This window comes from Cebus imitator, unplaced genomic scaffold (assembly GCF_001604975.1).
Source record: "Cebus imitator isolate Cc_AM_T3 unplaced genomic scaffold, Cebus_imitator-1.0 Scaffold80, whole genome shotgun sequence".
Lineage (NCBI taxonomy): Eukaryota > Metazoa > Chordata > Mammalia > Primates > Cebidae > Cebus > Cebus imitator.
In genome coordinates this window covers 4669287-4693280 of record NW_016107395.1, presented here as the reverse complement: position 1 = coordinate 4693280, position 23994 = coordinate 4669287, and the positions used below count along the sequence as shown (strand labels likewise).

The 23994-nt window shown below is 33.4% G+C and overlaps 1 protein-coding gene across 1 annotated transcript in view; it reads left to right on the top strand.

Annotated features, from left to right (window-relative positions):
• Positions 1-23994, top strand: part of HCN1 (hyperpolarization activated cyclic nucleotide gated potassium channel 1) — a 387958-nt gene that overhangs the window by 322973 nt on the left and 40991 nt on the right. The gene's annotated exons all lie outside the window — the stretch shown is intronic.

Here is a 23994-nt window from a genome sequence, read left to right as displayed (position 1 = left end):
TGCTGAAGCTTTAGCTAACTCTCTGAAAATACTCTCATAGTAAGCAGATGTTACTGTTCTTTGGCCTCCAGAAAGTCAACAAGCAAAATGTCTTGAGCATCCCACAATACAGTTACTATAACCTTTGCTTTTTTTTTTTTTTTTTTTTTAGACAGGTTCTCACTGTCACCTAGGCTGGAGTTCAGTAGTACAATTAGAACTCACTGCAGCCTTTACCTCCCAGGCTCAAGTGATCCTCAAAGTTTAACCTCCCAACTAGCAGAGGCTACACTACAGGCATGAGCCACCTTTGCTCTTGACCAGTCTGCTTTTGCTTTGACTGGACCACTTCCATCTCTTGATAGCCATTATTTTTATCAGGTTTTGTCTTCAAGATCATACTTGCAAAGCCATGTTTTTATCTCCAGTTACAATTCTTTGAAGAAATGCTTCAGGATTTTCAACATACTTGTTTAAAATTTTCATTGAAAGCTCTGCTCCTATCTGCAGCTGATCTGGCTACAATGGTTTTGGTACTAATGGAGTAGAAAGTTTGCTTAAGTTTAATTTTTGAATCAGAATTGTGAAAGCTGAGCAAATTCAGATGTCTGCAGTGTTGGTTATTGTTTCTGTGATTAATCATTGGTCTTATTCAAATAGGGCAAAAACAGGATAAACTTTTTCCTTGCAAATTGATGCAGATGATTTGCTGCCATGGGCTTCATCTTGAACATTGTCTCATCCCTTCTTAAAATTTGTTATCGATCTGTAAACTGCTGCTTCATTTGGGGCATTTTTTCCATAAAATTTTTTTAAAGGATTCTTTACAAAACAGTACCAGGAATAAAGATCAAATCAAAAGACAGAAAGATAAGAGAATGAAGGGTGTATCCCAAGAAGTCAAGGAAAAGTTATCTAGTTAAAATCTCATTGAGGGAACACAGAAAGGATGTTTACAAAACTTACGGAAATAATGCCCCAATACAGTTTACACTTTCTTCCATCCAAGCTTCAGCATAAATTGGATGTTTGCTTCTGCTTCAATTTTATAATTCATGTTGCTCTGATAGAGGCTATTTTAAAACTGACATCTTATTCTTCTTAGTGCCTCAAACTAGATTCTATTCATATGTGTTGTAAGAAGTTTCTGCAAGTTTATTTTGATCAAGAAAATGGGAAATCCTTATGAAGAGGACACAGAAAAAGATCACTGTCTGTGAGTGGGCCCTCACTAGACAAAGTCTGCCAACACGTTGATCTTAGATTTCCCAACTTCCAACCTAGAATTGTGAGAAGTATTTTTTTGATTTATAAGCCACCCAGGCTGTGATACTTTTGCATGGCAGCCCAAATTGACTAAGACCATTGCTACACCACGTCTGCCTAGATTATTGTCAGTGAACAATTGTTCAGGTTTCCCTGTCCAAACCTAAATATTGAGACACTTTAAGATACAGAAAATTCACAGTGACAGATAAGGGTTATGTGTTCATCCTCGAACTAGGCTTTATGTCCTGCACACTGAGCTCCACTGGAATTTTCAGCCTTCTGGGAAGTGATTGTAAAGCCATCTTAAAATATTATCATCATTCCACTGTGCACTAAAATATGTGGGTCGGATAGTAAAGGAACATTACTGTCTTATGCAGAAAATTCTTAAGATGCTACCCCAAAACATAGCATTTTAAATTGAAACTATTGTTGTGTGATGTATTCATTATCTCTGATCTGTACTCTCTAGTTGCACTCTGTCTGTGTCTAGTCAAATATATGAGTCTGCAAAGTTGACTTCAATAATCCCTAGTATCCTCCCCTTCCTACCAGTTGCTGCCTGACCTGGCTTTCCCTGGAGAGCCATCCTTCTTGATTCTCCACCCATCCACTTAATATGCTCTTATTTGTCCCTAGCTGCTGAGAAATATTCAAAATTTCATTGTTTTGGATAGTTTAAATCCCTTTTGTGATTTCTTGTACCACCATTAAGTATATGCATTTTTTTCAGCTATACAACACATAACGGATGAGAACCTACAACTAAGGGGCTGTATCACATCATGATTACCAGATGACCTTCCTTCCACAGCCTCATTTAAATCCAGATCCACTATTAACTAGATGTTCAACTCTGAGCTATTTCTTAGCTTTCATGTACTTCATTTTCCTTATCTTGAAACGTGAATAATGATCATAACTGCTTCACAGAGTTGTAAAGATTAAGGGAGCAAAACATTAAAATGTAGAAAAGTGCCTGGCACCTAGTACGTACACAGTAGAATTTAACTCTTAATGTTACTACAACTCAATGAAAAATCGGATAGAGCTTTATGGCTCTCACATTTTAGGGAGAGACAAACATTTAATTAACCAATTGTATGTAATTGTTTGCCAGTGCTGAAAGGGAGATTCAAAGGGTGTCAGGCCAGTACTCAGGAGGGACAACAAGCCCAGCAATATCATATGCCCCATTTCTTTCGGAGTATATTCAGACAATCTGCTAATAAGCTTCCCCTTCATTTTAATAGCCAGTTTCCTGGAGCCATTGCCTTAGCATCAAAATTTGATATTGAAATGTTAGAATCATAAGACTTATGTATACTTCTGTAAATGCTGGCAGTATATTTAAAAATAAAAAACTAATCAGAAAGATTCAGTGAACTATATCCTTCTGTTTATGAATGCCTGTTGGAATGTGTACAAAGTAGGAATGTCTATTTTTAACATGATCAGACATACTGATTCGATTAGAGCAAAATGGCAAACTTAACTGTCAAGAAAGAGGTTAATGCCCTTCTGAGCCTGTCTCCAAAGTTCAGAACTGATCTATTTTTAAACAATGGATTGTGAAGAGCCATGGGTTTAAAATAGGTACAGATCATGTGTTCCAGTAGAATACAGAATGTCAGTATATTTCATTTTCACAGAGCCTGAATTAGGCTGAGAGTATAATCCCGTCCTTCTGACCTTTAATTTGTTGAATAGACAGTTATGCAAGAAAGCACAATTTGCGTGTATATTTATTTAGTGTAATTCTGAATCATCTTTCTTAAAGTACATACTTGTTGATTTTTTAAATGCCTTCTAAAAATGTGTTTAGTTAAAATTAACTAAAATGGTCAGAATCATATTGTAAAGCTATACCAGCATCTTACAGATTTTAAGATATTCATGTAACAGGCCTAAGTAACAAAAGATTAGCAAAATTATGTAAATGACCTGATTTGGCCGCAGTGCCAAAGATATTGCGTCTTTTGGCCTAGAGCTTTTTCCATGCACCTCTGCATTCTATAAAACAAACAGACAAAAATTATTGATTGCTTAATGTGTGCAAGACATTGATCCAGGCATGACAGGGAAGGTAAATTGTAAGATGTGATTTTTTCAGTCTTAGAGAAAGTGCTTACTATATTCTTGGAGAAATGGGATATGAACACATGGGAAAAAAGTATAAGAAAAAAGTAAAATAAGGATACTAGAAATATAGGAAGTCACATATAGTTAATTAGCAGAGAAAAGAAGACTGGAACTACTAAAATTGTTGAGAAAATAAATGTGTTCACTACAGCCTGGAATAGACTGAAAAGGCCTCAGCAGAAAGAGTTTACACTAAATCTGGAAGCACATGTGGAATTTCAGTAGACAAAGAGGATACAAGATGTAAAGAACATTGGGTAAACAGACAGCAAATATGCCTATATTTCCAAAATCTAGATGCTTTTTCAGCTTCTCATTTGGTTCAAAGAAAAGGGAAAATAAACTGGAGAATAAATAACTTTTATTCTACAGTGGCCTAAGTTATACCTTTATATATGTGCAAATACAATTAAAATATAAGCTTGTTTTCATTGTTATAATAAACCATGCTGTTTTTCTGCAGTTATAGTAACCATGATTATTTTAAGTGATCTCAGAGAAAAGAGCTAAGTAATAGAACTCAAACCAAAATTATGAAGATAATTGGAAACCAAACTCGAGAAGCCGCAATTATTGCTAACAAGTCAATCCAGTCAATGGCATCACGCATTAATATAATTAAGATTAGATACCATCTCACCCCATTAAAATGGCTTTTATCTAAAAGTCAGACAATAACATGCTGGCAAGGATGTAGAGAAAATGGAACACTTGTACACTTTTGGTGGGAATGGAAATTAATGCAACCACTATAGACAACAGTTTAAAGGTTCAATATGACAGAGATGCCAATAACATATACTGAGGAATAGTTTCTTCAATAAATGGTGCTGAAAAAACCAGGTATCCATATGCAAAAGAATAAAACCAGCCCCCTATCTCTAGCCATGTATAAAAATAAAATCAAAATATATTATAGCCTTAAATCTAGGGCCTCAAACTATAAAACTACTACAAGAAAACATTGAGGAAACTCTCCCAGACATTGGTCTGAGAAAAAAATTGCTTCAGCAATACCCTGCAAGCACAGGCAACCAAAGCAAAAATGGACAAATGGAATCACATTAGATTAAAAAGCTTCTGGACAGCAAAAGAAACAACAAAGTGAAGAGAAATCCCTAGAATAGGAGAAAATATTTGCAACATACCCATCTAATAAGGGATTAATAACCAGAATTTATATGGAGCTCAAACAACTCTATAGGGAAAAAAAAGTCTAATAATCCAAATAAAAAATAGTCAAAATATTTGAATAAACATCTCAAAAGAAGACATACAAGTGGCAAATGGGCATATGAAAGATGCTTATCATCTCTGATCATCAGAAAAATGCAAATCAAAACTACAGTGAGATATCATCTCAGCCCAGTTAAAATATTTATATCCAAAAGACAGGCAATAACGAATGCTGGTGAGAATGTGGAGAAAAGGGAACACTTGTACAGTATTCATGGGAATGTAAATTAGTACAACCACTATGGAGAACAGTTTGGAGCTTGCTCAAAAAGCTAAAAATTGAGCTACCATTTGATCCAGCAATCCCACTGCTGGGTATGTACCCAAAAGAAAGGAAATCAAATATCAAAGAAATATCTTCACTTCTATGTTTGTTGCAGCACTGTTCACAACAGCCAAAATTTGGAAGCCACGGAAGTGTCCTTCAACACATGATTGAATAAAGAAAATGTGATACTTATACAAAATAGGTACTATTCAGCCATAAAAAAAAAAAGAATGGGATCCTGTTATTTGCAACAGTATGGATGGAATAAGAGGTCACTATGTTAAGTGAAATAAGCCAGATACCAAAAGACAAACTCACATGTTCTTACTTTATTTGTGGAATCTAAAAATTAAAACAATTGAATTCAGGAAGAAATAGAGTAGAAAAATGGTTACCAGAGGCTGGAAAGGATAGTGGGAGGATAATGGGGAGGTCGGGATGCTTACTGGGTACAAAAAGAAGTAGAATGTTTTCTGTTATTTATGGCATCTGAAAATCAAAGCAACTGAACTCATGGAGATAGAGAGCAGAAGGATGGTTACCAGAGGCTGAGAAGGTTAGTTGGGTAAAGGTGGGGTTGATTAATAGGGTACAAAAAAATAGAAAGAATGAGTAAGACCTAGTATTTGACAGCACAACAAGGTGACTATAGTCAACAAAAACTTCATTATACATTTAAAATTAATTAAAGTAGTATAATTGGATTGGTTATAACATGAAGGATAAATACTTAAGAGGATGGATAGCCAACTTTCTGTGATGTTCATGCAAAAATATCTGTATTACTGTACCAAAATATCTCATGTACCCCATAAATACATACACCTGCGATGTAACCACAAATACTTTAAGAAAAGATTGGAAAGATTCTTGTGCTAGGTAAAGCTTACATTTTGCATCCAGGCTATACACTGAGGTATATATAAATTTTAAAAAGATAATACTGTTTTCCAGAGTTTAAAGTCAGAACCATTAAAGCAGCATATGTAAAATACCATTTGTCTTACTTATACAAACCAATTTCTGTTGTTTAAAATATACCCCCAGTTGACTTACATAGCTAGAGCTTCATATTGTTAAATTATGCAAATTATTAATATATCTAATATTTCATTTTGAACCTTGCCTTGGCAGAATGTACAGTAAGATAATATATGCTACCTGGATGAATTACTGATGATGATGGTGGTGATGGTAGTGGTTTCAATGAAGATAATGATGATATTGATTTTTAAAAATCCACTCTAGGTAGAACAGCATATGATGTGTTGGGGTAGTTTGGTTTTGCTGTCATTGCAGTCATCAGATAAATTACTTAGTGAGCTTATGTGCAGGTGTGAGCTCTTGAGTTGAATTCATAGTGGTGATTTAATATATACATGTTGATTTTGTGAAGTAAAATACTAATAAGTCTAAAATGAAATAAATGATATATAAATCTCTGAAATATGTTGTGCCTTAGCTTGATATTTTAAAAATACTTCCCCGTTAAAGTTATGCACAGGATGTACACTCCTAAAATGTTTATTTATAATTGTAAATTAGGGAAAATAAATCTATTTTATAGAGATGTGACTAGCCTAGTGTTTGTTCCCTGGGAAGCTGTGTTTGTGTTTAAATTAGGCTTTGTAATAAGCAAAACACTTAAGAACCCAGTGTGAAATAAGTGCTCAATAATATTATTTTTACAATGATTGCTGCCCTAAGATCTTAATACTGATATTGATATATTTAAATATTGTCATCGCCTAAGGTGAATTTTATACTTTGCCTGACATAAATATGAGCCATTTCTACCTGGTCAACGCCAAAGATCATAAGCAGGAAAACCTAGAGAAGGCTAAGAATTATATCTCAAAAACTAATGAAGAAAAGTAGACATTTGACATTTATCTCAAACTGAAATTTTATAATCCAAATCATATATTTCAAGGAAAAAGTGGTTACATAAAGTAAGACAATACAAAGACATATAAAATAAAATTTTTAAAGTTTTTGAAAGTGACTTCCTGGTAAATTTTACCTATTAGAAATTATCTCCTTATTAAGCAACACATGCTTTTGAGAGAGATAAAATGTCCCAATATATAGACTAACTTGAGGAAAAATATAGTTTAAAATATATTTAAAGGCATGAGTATACATTAGTAGGTCAGGACACATCAATACCAAAGAGGTATATTTGATGGTTATGAAATAATCTATAAAACAATTGTATCTAGTAATAAGAATTTCTTGCATAGCTAACTCACTGAGAAAGAAAAACAAATGACATAATTCATTATTGTTTGTCTATTAAAAATTCTTTATGAGTCATTTAAACTTAGTTTCCTTTTTTCTAATGCTGCATTTTTAATTTTTTCTAGGAATGGCAAGATGATTTTACATATATATATATATATATATATACAGGTAAAATGTTTCTGTAACTACAGAAAACATAAATAAAAATAAAATAGATATATGATTTTACATATGTACATATATATGTAAAATGTTTTCTGTAACTGCAGAAACATATATATGTAAAATCATCTTGCCATTACATAGATGTATATATGTATATCATATGTATATATGATCAGGCTTGTGAGTTTATTTGGTAGTTGTCATACAAAAATAAGTTTTAATGTTCCAATGAACTGTTAATATATCAGCAATTTTCTTCCTTATATTTGACCAAATTCAATTTCTTAAAGCAAAACAATGTAAACCCAGTATTTAATAACTCCTCAAAAATTTTTGTATGCCAAATGCAGCATGGCATCATGGTTTGTATCGTGGAACAGAGAAAAACACAAGTAGAAACCTAATCAAATTCAAAGTCTGGAGTTTAATAGTAATTCAGCAATGTTGATTTCTTAGTGTGACAAATGTCCTATAGTAAAGTAAGAATTAAACCTTTAAGAAAATTGTGTAAGGGACACATGGACACACTCTATATTGTTATGCATTTTTTCATGAACCTAAAATTTTTCCAAAGTAAAATTTCTTGTTAAAAATCTCTATATGTAATTGGAAGGAGAATGGTCTTTGCTCTGCTATCTGGAATCTCTTTGACTGCTCCAACTTATTCTGTAAAATTAAGATAGTAATACCATTCTCTCATGGTTGTAAGAAGGTTAAATAAGATGATCAGTGTATAGGAACTTTCTCAGCTATAAATCATGGTACCTGTTTGTTATTATTTCAATCCAAATTCTTGCTGGATAACAGGTATCTCTGAATTTTAGATTCTGGTGGAAAGATGAAAATTTGGATAATTTTCCCAAAGGTTCTACAGTGTAACATAAATAGTGTTAAAACATTTTTAAAAACTCCAAAATATCTATTCCCCATATCTATAAATATATATGAGTCATTGCAAAAATAATTTATTCTATGATCATTTGTTTTATAAACTTCTCAGGCACCATCTCTTATGTACAATATGTTCATTAAAAGTTGGACTTTTTCTTACTTCCACTGAATCTAGGAGACGGAAAGGGGAGTGGAGCAGATCGTCTTATTGTAACCAGAAAGATCCAGACTCCTGTGCCTTTTCCTTGGTTTTTCCTAATGTTATCTCCCACTCGCCACATCACCAGTCTTTTTCTGAATGGCATTGTTTATTTTTAAGACTTCAAAAATTGACCCTATGCTAATATTGTGTAATTCTGCTTATGGGAAGTCCCTAGTGTGTGCAAATTGACAGATGCAGAAAGTAGAACAGAAGTTACCCCGGGCTGGAGAAGGGGAGGAAAGTGGCAGTTCTTTAATGGTTACAGAGTTTCTGTTGGGAATGTTGAAAAAGGTTTAGGTATAGACAGTGAGGATGTCACACATAGTGAACGTACTGACAAATTGTATACTAATGAATAGTCAAACTCTAAGTATCATTACATATATTTACACAGTTTTTTAAAAATAGTCTTGAAAATGGCACCCAATCTTTACTCTGTTTTCCTAATCTCCAAAACCATTCCCATCTGCCTGCCACTTTTATCTGAATGTCAAAGATGCTTCATATGCAATACAGTTTTTAAAAAATCATTCCTCCACATCACTAAATATTTTTTAAATTTATTGTTTCTCAAACTGAAAAACTCAGAAGGTCTTGAAGTGTGTAGAGTGGATTGTGTTCCACATCTATGCATAGTAGATGTCAATATGCTTATAATTGCTTATAGTGCCTCTGCCACAGTTCACTTTCAGAGCAGTGGTTGAGTAGTCCTACCTTGATCTGTGGTTTCCCTTTCCACAATTTCAGTTCTTTACTAGAGATCAACTCTGGTCTGAAAATATTAAATGGAAAAATCCAGAAATACGCAATTCATAAGTTTGAAATCTTGCACTATTCTGAATAGTGGGATGAAATCTCCTTTGGGACATGAATCCTCATTTGTCCAGTGGAGTCACAGTGCCTGAGTCACTTCGTAGTCATTTAGGTTATCCGGTAAACTGTTACTGTATCTTTGTGCTTGTTTTCAAGTCGCCTTATTTGACTTCTCCAAATAAATGTTGAAGTGCAAATACCTCAGCATGTATTTAGATATAGGATATCTGAAAAGGTAATTAGGTTACCACAAAGCACATCAGTAGTGATGCTGGTCATTGGATATGCCAGAGAAGCCATAAAATAAGCAAAAAGGTGAAAGTTCTCCACTTAATATGAAAGAAAAAAATTGTATGCTAAGATCATCTGTAAAAATGAATCTTCTATTCATGAAATTGTGAAGAAAAATAATGTGCTAGTTTTGCTATGACACCTCAAACTGCAACAGTTACATCCACAATGCATGATAAGTGCTTAGTTAAGATGAAAAAGGCATTCCATTTGTGTGTGGAATATGTGAACAGAAATGTGTTATGATTGATAGCAAATGGGTTCAGCACTGTCTGAGATTTCAGGCATCCACATTTCCCCACAGAGAATGGGGGACTACTATAGTGATACATCTTGGCAGATCTTCAGAAGGGGCAACTTCATTCTTCTTGTCGCATTTTGATCAGCCTGGCTTGCTGTATTAGTTTTTTAAGGCTGTCATGACAAAATACCACAAATTGGGTGGCTTAAACATTAGAAATTTATTTTTTCACAGTTCTGGAGACTGGAAGTCTAAGATCAAGGTATTGGCGGGTCTGGTTTCTTCTGAGGTTTCTCTCCTTGGTTTGCAGAGGGTTTCCTTTTCTCTGTGCTTGTACATCCCGGATGTCTTTTCTGTGTGTCCAAATTTCCTCTTCTTATAAAAGGACACCAATCAGATTGGATTAGGGCCGACCCTGACGACTTCATTTTAAGTTAATTACCTCTTCAAATACCCTGTATCTAAATACATTCTGAGGTACTGGTGCTTCAACATATAAATTTTTGTTTATACGTTGAAGCACGATAACAAATGCTAACACATGTAATGTCCCATGAAAATCTAACTAAAGTGAGAGTAAAAGAACATTTAATTTATGTGAGTACACTTGTCTGATTTTAGGGCCTGACTTGATTTCCATAGGTCCTCATGCACATATACATATATTGTTATGTATGGATTGTTTCTGTTGCTTTCTTAACAATGAAAATTAATTTATGTGGATTATATAGTAAAATTTCAAATATAAGTTTTTACCAAATTCTCCAAGTCATCTTAGAATTAAGTCTTCAGATTCACTCTGCTATCGGTGGTCTTCTCTTAATCATATTTTTTAGTTCAGCATACTTCTGGATATTTATTTGTTGTATGTGCTCCTTAAAAATTAATCTCTTTTTTAATCACCTAAGGCAGGCTTAACTTCTATTGGGCAAATCATTCTTACACCTTGCTACAGACACTGAAGCTAAATTGCTGGAGCTTACAGAAATCTAATTACTGCTTTGAGCACCTGATACCACATAGTAAAGCAGAGATACAGAGTCGCTAATGAACAGTCTCCTTATCAATATACAGTTACTTAATTTCAGGATTTTTAATTTTAATTTTTTGTCTGCTACATTTTTTTCCTTTGTAATCAAATGGAAGTGACACTGAGAGAGTTTTATATCATCTACTGTTCACCCTGCATGGTACCTTAACAGAACAATATGTTCCTATGTTCCAGGAAGGCAAAGCAGTGGAACTATGCTAACACAAAATTAATTTCGAACTTCATTTGCATTCATATTGTAAAGTTTATATGTGATTAAATACCTTAGAGCCAAATTAAACACATATGAGAACTGTAACTACAGAAAACATTAAAACTTTTGAATTGATATATCTCAAAATTCAGCTTGCCCTGATCTGTCTTTTACAAGACATCATTTAAGCCACTTAGTAATAATTTTTTATTTTAGGCTAATTGTATTTGACTTATAACTTGAAATCTATTAATTTAGCAGTTAAAGAAATAACTTGGTTTCTAAATAAGTAATAGTGAAAAATGCTAAAGGTTGCCATTATTTAAGAGGCCATTGCAGTCTATGTCTCTCCCTGCTTATTTTTCTTAATATGACTATGATTAACACAAGCTGAAACATTTTGTGGCCATTAAAAAGAATAGCAATGTGGGTCATGTCACAATTTGGGAAATATTTTGTTACAAGTGTAGAAAAAAAGGAAGCAAATATTGAATATGCATTATAGTTATAACATGTTAAGGTGAACTGGAGATTGATGAAAATCATAAATAAATTTCTTTCATGAAGTTGATGACAATACAGATATATATATTTTTTTTTAATTGGATAATTCTTTTTAAAATCTTGTGTGGGTACATACTAGGTGTATGTATTTATGGGGTACATGAGATCTTTTAATACAGGCATGCAATGTGATATAAAAATATATATAATATAGTTTAAGGAAAATGTGTACTCCTTTTGTTTTCAAATACTTTAAAAAATACAGTTTGGTAGTTTAAAAAATACTTGACTAATCTTTCTTAATAAAATGGAAGTTAAATAAAATTAAAATTAAGGTATCCTCTGTCAGTTCATCAGTCCTCCTGTTTTTACATGTAACTTCAGCTCCCAAAATATAAATAATAAAAATAAATATTTTACCCCTATAATTTAATATTTAACACTCATATTATTCAGGAGTAGCACTATAAGATATCTTTTAAAAATAAGATAGGTTATAGTGCAAATATAAATCTGTGTAAATCCTCCCTATTAGAGACAGAGAAATCATGGGAAAGCTTGTAAAATTAAGAAATTGAAGCAGGTACTGAACAAGCTAGTCAACGCTTGAATGAATGTTCAAAACATTTTTTTAATTCATTAAGATCTGCTAGCATGGGCTGATTTTCTTATATATGCAGTCAACCATCTTGCAATTTAGAAGACAAACCACTAGGTTAATATAAGTCCCTGGAAATTTTGATGGAAAAATATATATTTTTCAAATTGCCCTTACATGTTTTCTTTTTTAAAAAATGGAATGTTTGTGTAATTTATAATTCACCTTCCAAATTTATCATATTAGTAGAGTAGTTTTATTACAAGTTCTATGTTTTATTTCTTGGCTTTGATCAAAACCCATGTTTATTTTATTATTTATAATTATCATATATTGAATATATACATATGTAGCTTTCTTTCTCAATGAGATATAGGTTTCTGGATACTTGTTAATCTAGGAGCCTTGGTTTCCACACCTGACTGCTTGTGACTTGGAGTATTTTATTAACAACAGAGATTTTGAGTCATATCCCCTAAAGATTTATGTGACTCTGGATTGGAACCTGGCAATTGAGAAAAATATCATAAGTAAGTCCACAGAGTAACAGTCTTCCTCTAAATAATAACAGGGAGGTAAATGTCATCTTTGGCAGGTCGTTGACGCAATTTTTTTCTCCTTTGTGGTACGTATCTATCTGAGAGCCTTGATGAGGGCAACTGCCCTTGTAATAATCCTGAGTATATTTTGTTCTTGCTCCAGAATGGTCCTACATTGTACCTACAAACTTCTTCCCATCTGGGCACCTTCTATGCACCAAGCTCTGTGCTGAACACTTCATTTCTGAGCTGTCATTTCCTAGGGCACTAAGGACTGCTCCAAAGGGGTAGAAGCTTGGGGAACTTTATTACAAGATAATGATGTTTTATTTTATTTGTTTTTTTAATTTTCCTTAATTCTTAATTTTTTTTATTTTTTTTCTCACAAACTTGATATAGTGAGCTTAGAGATTATAATTGTAGATGACTTCCATAGAGCTTTTCAGTGGCATTTCTCAAAATTAACTTTGGTTAGCCATTTCCGGGTATTGGTTTATTCTTCTTGGAAGACTTAGCATCCAAATATTTTTCCAAGCATCAAACCAGGCCATGTTCTATTAGTCTATGGAAGTTTCATCTTCTGTTTCACCTTTCTCTTCAAGTTATAAATAAATATTGAAAAATTGTACTTTATGCTTCTCTTGTTGAATTCCTTTTAAATTAACAAAGGTTTTAAAAAATCTAGAAAGACATTCTACCATTTTATTTTTCAAATTCCCTTCTATATGATATCATAATTGTTCTACAGCAGTGCTGACTGTCCAGTGGAGACATAGGATGAATCATATAAGTTAAATTTTCTACTCGTTATACTAAAAAATAAAAAAGTAAAATTAAGTGTAATAAATTTTGTAAACTAAATATATCCAGAATGTTATAATTTCAACACACAATCAATATAAGAACATCATTCATGAGATAGTTTACATTCTTTTTTTTTTAAGTCTTCACAATCTGGTGTGTATTTTAATACTTGCAGCACATCTTGATTTGGATGCTGAATTTTTTTCAGAAATGCTTAATCTGTATGTAGATTTCATACAATTTACAGTTGAAAAAGTATATCCACCTGTCTAAGTTTCTTCAAACATAATTTAACATTTCCTAAAAACTGAATTATGTCAGCGTTTAACTTTAAACTTAAATGGGTTAAAATTAAATAAATTAGAAACTCAGTTTCTCCATTACACTAGCCACATTTCAAGTGCCTGATAACCCCATGCAGTTAGGAACTATCATAACAGACAAGGTTGCTCAAGGAACAAACTGCATACCTATTAGTAGTAGTAGGCTTCACTTCCTACATGCTGTGATTATTGTCAAATGACAACCATTTTGAGACTCATTTGGTTTATCTATAAAATTGGGTAAATAATGTAACTACAGGTTGAGCATTACTAATCTGAAAATCGAAAATTCTGAATACTCTAATATTGGAAACTTTTTGATCACTGACACAATGCCAAAAGTGAAAAATTCCACACCTGACCTTATGTGACAGATTGCAATCAAAACTTTGCTTCATGTACAAATTATTTAAAATATTGTATGAGACATAAATGAATCTCATGTTTAAAGTTGAGTCCCATCCCCAAGATTTCTCATTTGGGATATGCAAATATTCCAAAATGAGAAAAAAATAAGAAATCTGCAACATTTCTGGTCTCAAGCATTTCACATAACGGGTTCTCAACCTGTATTTATTTCATTGGGTTGTTATACGTACATGAGAAAACACAAAGCATTTAATAAATGTTAGTGAGGATCATCACTGTGGTCATTATGCTACATTGAGACCAGCGGCCCCTTTAAAAATCTAACGACAGCTATCATCTGTTTCATGTAAGACACAACTACAGTATTCACCTATTTGCATATAATTTAGTTGAGTTCAGGACAGCCACCACAGCCCATTAACACCTTTGTTAAGTGTCCTTAGGATCCATGTTTACATTTTTTTAAATTAGTAATTGTTGTATAGCTCCAGCTACCAATACTTCAGTTTTCCTTTAAGTCATTTGTGACTATGTTACGGAGTTATTAGAGGAAATGAGTTCATATTATCCAGGATGCTTATTTACCAATATAACGCTGAATCGTTTAGATATTCCTCAAGATCTCATTTGTTTTTCTTCCATATTTACCTTTTACACTAATTTTCTGGTGAGACACAGAGGAATTGCTTCTTATTTACCTGATATATAAATGAATGTATATAATTGAAGATAAAATTATTTTTGTATGCAAAATAAACGTTGTTTTCTTAGTTTTCAAAACATTTTTGATTATTGTTAAAGCAATTATCTTTTTATAGCAAAATTTGAATCATATACAATAAAACACAAGATTTTTAAAATATGTTTTAACTAGAACCATGTATCTTTAAATAATCCCACAACAGTTAAATGTGTTGCCATTAAATGATCTGCCATAAAAATATGTATGTGTGTAAAATGTGGCATTCAAGTCAGTTTAAAATGTAAATGTTCTAAGAAACATATTTAAGCAAAAAAATAGATATTAGTCTCAAATGGGCAAAATTTTAGATTAAAGTCATAAGATGCTAAAAGTGGCCCCTTTTTTTTTTCATTCTAAAGTATTACATTATTGCAAAATATAAAGGTATGGGTTAATTCTACATGCTAAGCTTTCATGACTTTTATCCAGGTAACTAGGAGACCTCATGGCAGGGTAAAATGAGCACAGTTAGTTTTCTCTACACATATTCTAGCTCTGCGGACAATACTTTTCCTCTCTCTAAGCGCCACTTCCTTCTTCTGCATATGTGGAAGAAATAAAACAAAATTTGAGTTTATTGTTAGCTTTTTTCCCCAGGAATATGTGAGATTAAATATGCAAATTTCCTGGCTCAAAATGGGGCTTAATAAATCAGATTATCATCCTCTTTCTACAACCCTAATTTGTAATCAAATTAAATTACAATGTATTTTGAGGACTGTATAGGGAGATCCAGAGACACCATTGAGGAAACAAATAGACAGAAACATTTCTTTGAGAAGGAGGTAGAAAGGGCAGTCATTGACAAGCTATGAAGAGATTTTTTTCAGTTTGTTGACACTGTCCCTTGTGATAAAAAACCTGAATCCCCAACAGACAAGAACAAATAGTGGTCTCCCTTTCCTTTCCTGCAGTTCCTTGCTTTAGTGTCTAAAGATCTCAAATTCTATTGCTTTAAGAACCAGTCAGGTAGCCTAATTGTAGGAGTAGCAAGATATTGAATACAGATGGTGTTTTAAAAACTGTGACCAGTAGAAATGTACATGCCATGTATAAAGGGATTCAGATTCAGATTTCTACAAACCATTACTCTGAGGAAAATTTTTAAAAGCCAAGTGTATAGCTTTCAGTTTGCCACCTGACAATCAGCAAATGTCCATGTTAGTTTTTCAAAATGTATACAACTTAATAAAACAAATTGTTGGTTAATATCCAAATCTTCAAGGTTTGTTGTGATTCTAGATTTGTGCAAAGGATAAGGTGGCTTCTCAGAATGCATCAAAATCCCAACGTGGAGATCAAGGCTACCCTGAGATACCATAGTTTCTCCTCTTGCAAGTATGTGGTTACTAGCAAACTACATGACATCTACAAAATGGGGCAGCAGTACTACCTAAGATATAGGGTTGTTGTGTGGATAAAACAATATTTGTAAAACACTTAGACAATACCTGAAACCCAGCAAGAACTCAATAAATGTTGTCTTTTCTTTTTATTACATTCATTCTTAGAATTATCTTTGCCTCAAACAATTCCCTAAACATATCCAACTGCTGTTTTGATTATAATGAATCCAAGCTACTGAATTGGAAAGAAAAAATGGGATATTTGGAGCACTTTTTAATAGGATTTTCTAGGAGATGAGATGTCACATGGTATACATTTGTTTATATATATTTATTTGTTTCTGAAGTCAATATAGTATGGATGCCTTTTGAATGTCTGTCTGATATAAGTTCTTAGAAGGAAGATCTTATATGCTCTGTATAGTCTAAAAATATGGGATGTGTTGGAGTGCAGAAATTTAGCAATGTAACAGCAGTTCTATTTTGTTAAGATTACTCTATGATTCATTTGCGTAATGGTGGAAATTATATTTATAGCTAACATGCTTAAAACTTTTCAGAAACATACTGTTTAGAATAATAGTAATGTAAAATGGAGCTGAATTAGATGTGTCACAAAATGGAACTTTATTCAGTGATGTTTAAGTTAGCAATATAGAATTATAGTGCTTAAGGAACCCTAAAGTTTTGCTATTATTTTTTATAATAGCTAAGTGAGATATTGCTTAGCATTTCTTAAAGTCTCAGAGTATTTAGAATTCCAAAATACAGCTTTGTGATTAAGATACATCCTTCTAGAAGCAATCTGAATATATCAAACCCATTTTTTTCTGGTAGTTATTAAAGTGAAAAAAAAAACCAGGAAACAAATTAACAAAACAATTACAGTAAAAGATACTACTTAGAGTGAAAATGCAAGCCACAGATGTGGAGAGGTATTTGAGGTGCATCTCCCCCAAAAAGGAATTCATGTCATGAATAAAAGAAGAACTCATACCAGAGAAAAAGCAGGGAAACTCTTGATTGGGCACTTCACAAAACAGGATATTCATCTGACCGAAAAGTTTAGGAAAATGTGCATAATGAAGATACTCATGGGAAAATGAAAATTAAAACTACAAGAAAACAAACACAAATGCAAAAAGCCAAACAGTAAGGTATGTCCAATTACCCACCAATGGCTAAATGATAAAACCAAATTTTGCCGAAGATATGGCACAACTGGAACATCACATGTTGCTGAAATGAAAGAATAATAATAGAATCATCTAGGAAAACTTTTGTCAGCAACTATAGTGAAATATATGCTTATTCTGCTATCCAGAAATTCCAATATAAGGTATATACTCAAGAGAAATCAGTGCATAAGGTGCTTCAGGAATGTTACTCCCGGCTTTTAATTTTTAGCTCACATTTATTTTATTAGCCTAAAACTGAAAACAAGCCAATGTCATGAAGAGTAGAATGGATAAATAAATTGTAGTGTAACCATAAAATGAAATATAGCCTGCAATATTAAAAGAATCAAATTAACAGAATGGAGAGTAAAAGAAGCACGACACAAAAGACTACACAGTATGTGATCTCGTTTATTTCAATTTCAAGAACAAGCAGAACTACTCTAGAAATCGAAATAGCTAAAACATCTGAGTTGATTGAAATGAAGCAAAAGGAGCCTTCTGAGAAATAGTCTATATTTGGATCTGACGGGTTATACAGGTGCATATATTTGTAAATAAATCACTTAAAATTTTTGTACACTTAGGATTTGTTCACTTCATGTATATTGTAACTTAAAAAAATACTCCCTATACTGTAACTAAAAAAAGAACGTGAATAATCCTGTCATATTTTAGCAAAATAATGGGAAGGACTGCTGTAAGCAAAGATTTTTATATCTAAAATAAATAGGCATCATTTCAACCTAAGATCAAATAACAGGGTTCTTTATTGCTGTTTCATTCTTGTATTATGCTCTTTTATAATATATAAAATTCGATTTAAAATCTTAACGCTACCATGTAGCAGGGTTACTGTTTGCCATATGAAAAGCATCCTCAAGAGGGCGTTGCATAAGAGAAATCTTCACCCAAGTATGTGCGTGAAGGTTTTAGAAGGCTTAAACAACCATTCCATATGGTTGAAAGGCAGATCCCAGAAAAATATAACATAAATATTTCTATCTCATGTCATCTTTTAAGACACCTTCTTAATGAATACAAATATATGTACACCTTGAGTTCCAATGTGGACCCTTCTGGATGACAAAAATTGTTTCTAACTTGAAATATTCAAGGAAATAGTTTGCAGCATTTCCCAAAGCATCTGAGCTTATTTGTCTTCCCAGTGTTTATCTCCTAGCTAGAAATTTGAGGAAGGGGTTGATGAACTTTGAGGGCGAAAATTCCCTCCAGGTTCCAATGCGACCAGTGTACTCTTCCTCTCCAATTACTGCTCTGTCTGAACTTTTCCTCAGAGGAATAAATATAGCTGTAGGTCTCCTGCATTTTCAATGAGAAACCTTATGCAAAGAATATCACCAAAATCACATTCTTGGCATTTCTTAAGTCAACACTTTTATATCGAACTGGTCCTTTTATGGGCAACATATCCTCCATGGATCATAACACTTATGCCATAATTATCAACAGTAAAGAAACAAGTCCACTCCAGAGAACTTAATATTGTATAACTTCAAAATTATGTTATTTCTACATGGGTGTTTATACAAAATATCTATTATGATTTATTTTAACAAAACAAAATGTTACCCAAAATTATCAATTCCCTTCTTAGATGTTTAAGCAAATTTTCTTGCATAAGCTGATTGCAAATATAACAAGGAATTGAACCACTGTATTGTAAATAGTAACATTTGAAATCCATCCTTTTGCTAGTGGGCAACTTGAGATGCTTTAAAATAAAAACCACATTGATGCTATGTAAATTATGTAGTAATAATCCTTGGAGAGAGAATTTCTTTGGAACAACATTTTTGTGTCTCCCTCATTCTGATGTCTTTAATAAATGAAGATATATTTCTAACATAGAAATAAAAAAAAGATTTTTTAACTTTCATTTTAAGTTCAGGGGTACATGTGCAGGATGTGCAGGTTTGTTAAATAGAGAACATGGGGGTCCTTAGGGTTTCTTGTACAGATTATTTCATCACCCAGGTATTAACCCTAGTGTTTATTAGTTATTTTTCCTGATTCTAGTCCTCCTCCCACCCTCTGATAGGCCCCAGTATGTGTTGTTCCTTTCTATATGTCCATGTATTCTCAACATGAGGTTTTTTGTTTTCTATTCCTGAATTAATTTGCTAAGTATAATAGCCTCCATTCCATCCATGTCCCTGCGAAAGACATTGTCTTGTTTTTTTTATGGCTGCATAGTATTCCACACTGTATATTTACCACATTTTCTTTGTCCAGTCATTCCTTGATGGGCATTTGGGTTGATTCCATGTCTTTGCTATTGTGAATTGTGCTACAATAAACATATACATGCATGTGTCTTTATAATAGAACAATGTATATTCCTGTGGGTATATACTCAGTAATGGGATTGCTGGGTCAAATGGTATTTCTGTCTCTAGGTCTTTGAGGAATCATCAGATCTTCCACAAGATCTGAACTAATTTACACTCAAATCAAGAGTGTTCCTTTTTATCCACAACATCACCAGCATCTGTTATTTTTTTACTTTTTAATGATAGCCATTATGATTGGTGCGAGATGGTATCTCATTGTGGTTTTGATTTATATGTCTCTAATGATCAGTGATGTTGAGCTATTTATCAGATGCTTGTTGGCCACGTGTATGCCTTCTTTTGAGAAGTGTCTGTTCATGTCCTTTGCCCACCTTTTAATGGGGTTATTTGTATTTTTCTTGTAAATTTGTTCAAGTTCCTATAGATGCTGGATATTAGACATTTGTCAAATAAATAGTTTGCAAAAATTTTCTCTCGTTGTGTAGGTTTTCTGTTTACATTGTTGATAGTTTATTTTGCTGTGTAGAAGCTCTTTAGTTTTATTAGTTCCCATTTGTCAATTTCTGCTTTTGTTTCAGTTGCTTTTGGGGTCATCATTATAAAATCTTTGCTTGTGCTTTTGTCCTTAATGGTATTGGCTAGGTTATCTTCCATGGTTTTTATAGTTTTAGGTTTTACATTTAGTCTTGAGGCAGTAATAGCCTACCAACCAAAAAAATTCCCAGGACCAAATGGATTCACAACTAAATTCTACCAGGCGTACAAAGAATAGCCAGTAGCATTCCTATTGAAAATATTCCAAAAAAATTGAAAAGGAGGGACTCCTCCCTAACTTATTCTATGAGGTAAGCATCGTCCTGATACCAAAACCTGGCAAAGAAACAACAAAAAAAGAAAACTTCAGCCCAATATCCTTGATGAACATTGTTATAAAATCCTCAACAAAATACTGACAACCTGAATCTATCAGCACATCAAAAAAGCTTATCCACCACAACCAAGTAGCGTTCATCCCTGGGATGCAAGGTTGGTGCAGCATCCATAAATTAATAAATGTGATTCATCACATAAACAGAACTGAAGACAAAACCACATGATTATCTTAATAGATGCCGAAAAGGCTTTTGATAAAATCCAACGTCCCTTCATGTTAAAAACTGTCAATAAATGAGATATTGAAGGAACATACCTCAAAATAAAAGAGCAACAGATGACAAACCCACAGCTAACATCATACTAAATTGGCAAAAGCTGGAAATATTCCCTTTGAAACCCAGCACCACACTAGGATGTATTCTCCTACCACTCCTATTTGACATAGTATTGGAAGTTCTGACCACAGCAATTATGCAAGAGAACTAAATAAAGCGCATCCAAATAAGAGAGGAAGTCAAGATATCCTTGTTTGCAGATGACATGATCTCATGTCTAGAAAACTTCATCATCTCAGCCCAAAAGCTTCCTAAGCTGATAAGCAACTTCAGTAAAGTCTCAGGATACAAAATCAATGTATAAAAATTGTGTTAGCATTCCTGTACACCAACAACATTCAAGCCAAGAGCCAAATCTTGGAAGACCTTCCATTCGCAGTTGCCACAAAAGGAGTAAAATAACTAGGAATACAGTTGACAAGGGAATACAAGAAGAATACAAAACACTACTCAAAGAAATCATAGGTGATACAAACAAATGGAAAAACATTCCATGCTCATGGAAGAATCAATGAAGAATCAAAGAAGAATTAATATTGTTAAAGTGACTATACCACTCAAAGTAATTTATAGATTCAATGCTATTCCCATTAAACTACCACTGATATTGTCCACAGAAATAGAAAAAAAACTATTTTAAAATTCATATGGAACTAAAAATGAGCCCAAATAGCCAAGACAATCCTGAACAAAAAGAACAAAGCTGGAGGCATCATGCTACCCAACTTCAAACTACACTATAGGGCTACAGTAACCAAAACAGCATGGTACTGGTATAAGAACAGACTCATAGACCAATGGGACAGAATACAGAAATAATTACAGATTTGTATTTGTAAAGAAAAACTTAATAGAAATGTATGAGATTGAAAATGCATGAGATATATATATACAATTTGTCTTCTTCTTGACAGACTACAATTTTGAACCCCACAGCAATATAAACAGAAACATTCCAGGCCTGCTGTTTATACTCAAACTGCACTATAATATGACTGTTTTCAAGCATGTACTAGGAGATATTTTTTAAATTAACTTTTAAATGAGTTAACTTGAAGAAAATACGCTTTACATACTAGGACAATATATCACATTCGTATTGACTATGAAGAGAGGTAATTATATCTTTAATAAGCTTTTTATTTTAGAATAATTTTGTTTGCAGATGTCTTAATTCATTTTGCATTGCTATAAATGAATACCTGAGGCTGAGTTATTTATAAAGAAGTTTATTTGTCTCATGATTCAACAGCCTGTACAAGATGCATGGCACCAGCATCTGCTTCTAGTGAGGACCTCAGGAAGTATTCATTCATGGTGGAAGGGGAAGGAGAGCCTGCATGTCACATGATGAGAGAGGACAAGAGAGAGTAGGTGCCAGGATCTCTTTAACAATCAGATCTCATAAGAATTAATAGAGTAAGAACTCACTCATTACTCAAGGACAACAACAAATCATTCATGTGGGCTCTTCTCTCCTATGACTGAAACACCTCCTCGCATATCTCCAACATTGGGTCAAATTCCAGCATGACACTTGGAGTTCCAAGCATCCAAATGATATCAGCAGGAAAGTTTCAAAAATGGTATGGAGAATTCCCATATACCTCACATACAATTTCCCCTGTTTTTAATACTTTACGTTAGTATGCTATGTTTGTAGTAACTATGGTTGTGACTCTACATTGATACATTATTATTAAATCCAAACATTATTCAGATTCCCTTCCTTTTATTTAAAGTCCTTTTTTTCTGCCCTAGGATCCCATCCAGGAAACCACATTATGGTCCATTGTCGTGTCTCCTTGTCTCGGGCAGTTTCTTCCAAATTTCCTTATTTTTGATTACCTTGACCATCTTGAGGAGCACTGGCCAAATATTATACAGAATTTTCCTGAATTTGGGTGTGCTGATGCTTTTGTCATGATTAACTGGGATTAAGGGTTTGGTGTAGGAATGCCACAAAAGTAAAATGCCCTTCTGATTACATTATACCAAGAGTACATGCTACTGACATGATTTAGCCCTGTTGATGTTAACATTGATCATCTGCTTGAGGTGGGGTTTCTCATGTTTCTCTACTGTAAAGTTACTCCTTTTCCCCCTTTTCCTTATTGTATTCTTTGAGGGAAATCCCTGTGCTCAACAGAGGGAAGGGAGGAAGATGGAGTCTTAGTTGTAAAAAAAAAAAGACTCCCACCCTCCCTCTTTTCCTTCTTTGATCCCTTTCTTCCTTCCTTCTCTTCCTCTCTTTCTTCCTTCCTTACTTCCTCCCTCCCTTTCTCCATCCTTCTGTCCCTATTTCTTCTTTCATTCCTTCCCACCTGCTCCCTCCCTTCCTTCCTTCCCTCCTTCATTTCTTCCTTCTCCACTGCTTCCTTTACATATGTGCAACTTTATTGAGTACTTACTAATTGCTGAACATTGTTATAGACTCACACTCTATAAATCAGCTAATATTATCACAAATTGCCCTAGATACTGTCAATCACAGAGTCAACTCTGTATTTTGGCTTGAATAATGCTGCACCAAGTACCGCATTTAATATCTTTCTCTTGTCTTTGCTTTTATGTTCACTTTCTGATTATTGTTGGTCATTTGTAACATTTTATCATCTTCCGTGAAGCTCCACTATTACAGACATTGCTATGCTTTGCTAAACTCACAAGATATTGCTGAGGATGAAACACTTCTTCCATGGTAGATCCAAAATCTTATGCCTTCTGTATCAGCTGGAATTCTTCATCTATCCTGGATGGTTTTAGGTCATTTTATGAAGTAAGATCATAGATACCTTATTTCTGAGTCTTAGAATTGATGCATCTGTATGGCATATTTCCCCAAGGCGTAAGATACACTTCTCAGACTCTGTTAATACCTACAATTCTTTGTGCCTTCTTTCTACCTCTTAGCAGAGGTGTCCAATTTCTATTCCTCTTAAACAAGGTTACAAATGCAGTCCCAATCTTTTGTGAGGCAACTCATTGGTAAGGAAATTTCTGAGAAGTGGCTTTGTGGCAAAATGTAGATTTCCACTGTCTAGCCTGTGTCACATAACTGATTTGCATGATTAAAAATT